We start from the raw sequence: 3,601 nt of genomic DNA, 5'->3' as shown, positions 1-3,601 counted from the left end.
TGATTGTCTGGGGGAGAAAGTCCTCATGTGAGGTTTCCTTTGGTCCTGAAGTCCAGCAGCATGGTGCTGGCCCTCAGACGTTGGCTCTGGTCAGGCCCAGGTGACGTCATCCCCTGGCAGGGAGTCCGTCCTGTGACCAGTCACTTCATTTAATCCTGTACTTTGTGGGATTTTCCCCTATGGTGTTGATTCGTCTAATGAGAAGATGAAAAAACGTGCATACAAAGCAAGTGCATTACTGTTTCTAGTGTCATCATTTATGGAGGTGTTCAGAGTGTCCCAGAGCGGAGGTTTCGGTTGTTTGTAGGAAGATGACCAGTCGGAAGCTGATTCATTGCAAGCCACAGGTTTTCACCTTCGAGGTATTGCATTAGCTTTAAAACTCTGGTAACTTGTTGGAAGTGGAGGAGGTGAAGGGGTGCAGATGGAAACAGATATGTTTGAGAATAGCAGGTTTTCTGGATAAAGGTCGGGAGTGAGGTAAATGCTCTAAATCGGTGGTTCATGAGAGAGAGATAAAAGCAGGTAGGGGAAGTGATTGCTGCACCAACCAGTCTATGAAATAGTAAAAGTCAGCTCCCATCTGATCGTCATTCTCAGGCTACAATCAATTTATTGATTGTTTATTATATACCAGGCATCATGCTAAGAATGCTACATGTTCTCACTTGATACTCTCAATAACCCTTTTGAATTACCCTATTAGATCATAAAACTCAGGGTTCAGAAGAGTCAGGTAACTTGCCCAAAGTCACATAGCAGCAGCCTAATTGGGCTGTCTGTCCACTTTTTATATTTGTCTGACAGAGGCCACAATCATCTCTTATAAACATAAATAAGATCTTGCTAACCTCCACCCGTCCAGTGACTTGTGATCACACTGGCAAGAAAATCAACCCTGGATTATTAAACTCTGCATGAGCCAGCCCATGATGACTTCTCTGACCCTGTCTTGTGCTGCTGTCTCCCTCATCCACCTGCCCTGGCCTCATGGGCCTTCTTTCAGTTCCTACAAAACTCTAAGCTGGTTCCCTCTGGTCTTCATAGCTCTTCTGAGAGGTCTCTCCTGACATTCGAGTTCATTCCTGACACCTTTCAGCACTTGATGTTTCTTTCCCACTTGTTTATTGATTGATGACCGTCTTCCCTACTAAGGTGGCGACCAGTATCATATCTATTGGTTTCCCTAGAAGGACGGAGCAGGTCCAGGATTGCAGAGCAGGACTGTGTGATGTCAGAGCCGGCTCCTAAAACCTCTACACTGCTCGTGATCTCTGCTCCATTGATTTCTGTCATATTATTCACGAATGAACATTTTTATAGAATAGATGCTTTTTCTTTTTTAGAAATAAAAGCTGTAATCACACTTGAGTTTCTACAAGGGTAGGAAGAGAAGTGTGAGGTTTTTCAGGAAACCTGTGCATATTTTTTGCATTCCTAAAAATTATTTAGTACATGATGGTTTCTGAGGGAAACCCAGTGCTATTGATATTTCCTCTTCTTATAAATTACAACGTCCCTTTCCTCATAGTGGTTACTGAGTCTCTATGTAAAATTTGGAGTAAATGAAGCTGCGAGGATGCAGAATACTAATTAAGCCTTTTCCTAATTTCTTCTTGTGTGACAAGATGAAGATGATTGTGCAGTGATTATATTATTTTACTCACTATTCAAGGTGTGCAGCTCATGAACTCTCACTTTTATTGGGCTCTCCACACACTATAAAGTGATGACGTTACAAACCAAACAATACACACTGGCGTAAGAAAAAATGTGCCCAGAAATAAGTATTTCTTAAAATCATTACATTGAAATTCACAGTGAAGTCTGTTTTGTTTCAGCAGACAGTTTTAAAGTTTGCTGAATTTTCTTAACTAATGCAAAAAAAGCCTCTTTTCTGTGTTTGAAGCCTCATAAATGAAAATATTTCTACCAGTGATCATCTCTGAGGGTTTGACTGGAGGTAGATTTTTTCCTCTAACTTTTTGCTTTCTGCACTGTTAGTATTTTCTAAAATAAGTATAATTTTTATAATATGTAAATAATTGCATAAAATATTTTAACATAAGTTGAATCTGGACATTTCCCTGTATTTGTTAGTAGCTTATGGTAAAGTTAGTTCAGTCTTGTTGGCCTGCTGGGTCAGAATATAATATTTTTAACTTTATTTTTAAAATAATTTTTGTGTTTTTAAGAATATGGGATTAATTTATTTCTTCTAGTAGCCTTTTGCATTAGTCTTTAAAACTAACAATGTCCTGTCAAATATTCACTATTATCTTTGAAGTTAGGTATTGGTGTAGGATTCAGTAAAGAATCAGTGAGATTTGGGATTTGTGATTTTTGTGCCATAAATCACTCTCATATAATTGAATTTGTCTGTATTGGAGTCAATTCTGACCAGGGAAGAGGCCAGAGAAAGGAAGAACATCTTAATATGGGTAATTTCTCTTAGTGATTTATAATTTAGACTTACAATCTAAAAATTATTTGTCTTAAAATTAGAGTTAAAAGGGACTCCAGAGACCCTCTTTTCTACCCTCATTTTATAGACGAGGAGAACAAGACAGATGTTTTAAGGTCCCACGCTGAAGCAGGCTGAAATATCATTTGTATTATACACTGGTGTTTTCTGTATTTTCTATAGCCTTTTTACCCAGACTCTAAAAAGTGGTAAATGATGTATTTGTCCTAATGAGATAGCCTTGTTGGAAGTTAACTTTCAACTAAAACATAATCAAATGATAGAAACTTTCTGGAAAACAAATTGTTAATATGTGCTGTACTCCTTAAAAATTAGTTTATTTTCTTTGACTTTGTTAATTCACTTTTAAGAATGTCTAAGAGAATAATTTAATAGGGACATAAATGTGCAAGGATGTTTTCACAGCATTCTTTTTAATAAGAATGGAAAGCTTTGTTCAGTAAAAGCTTTGTTCAGTGGCCCTTTAAACAACCCATTGTTAATATATATATTTAATAACCTTGGGAAAAGCTCTTGATGTTTGTTAAAGTAAAAAATAAGGCTATAAAGCCAAACATAAAACTGCAGCCCAATTTTGTTAAACAGGTATATTTTTAGAAAATAACAGCATGTAAGCTATTATGTAAAATACACCAATATGTAACTTTTCATTACCTTCTTTATCTTTTCAATATTTTCCAAATATTCTTTAGTTGTCTCAAGTGGCAATTATGCAGAGAAAAATATAAACATTAAATATTTTTAATAATAGCAATTATAATGATATTATAATAATTTATATATAATCATTATGAACTGAAAATGTGACCATCATAGAAGAAAGAGCACTTCAATAGAGGTAAAATACTGAGTTCTCAGGTTACTTTCGCTCCTGTAAAGCTATGTGGCTTTAGGTAAGGGTCTTCATCTGTTGACACTTGAGAATCTCTTTCTGCAGAGAGGAGTTTAAATTAGCTCATGTTCTTTCCAGATCTAAAACTCAGTTTGATAACGTACTTAGTATCTCTTTCCATAGCAAAGAAACTCAGAGGTCATAATAAATATTATTTAATATATAATATTAATCTCTCTATTGGAATTCCAACTCATTGCCACTGCTGGCTTTTGTACCTTTAG

This window comes from Bison bison, unplaced genomic scaffold (assembly GCF_000754665.1).
Source record: "Bison bison bison isolate TAMUID 2011002044 unplaced genomic scaffold, Bison_UMD1.0 scf7180017845314, whole genome shotgun sequence".
Taxonomy (NCBI): domain Eukaryota; kingdom Metazoa; phylum Chordata; class Mammalia; order Artiodactyla; family Bovidae; genus Bison; species Bison bison.
The sequence above is the reverse complement of the archived record's forward strand: the minus strand, read 5'-3'. Positions refer to the sequence as shown.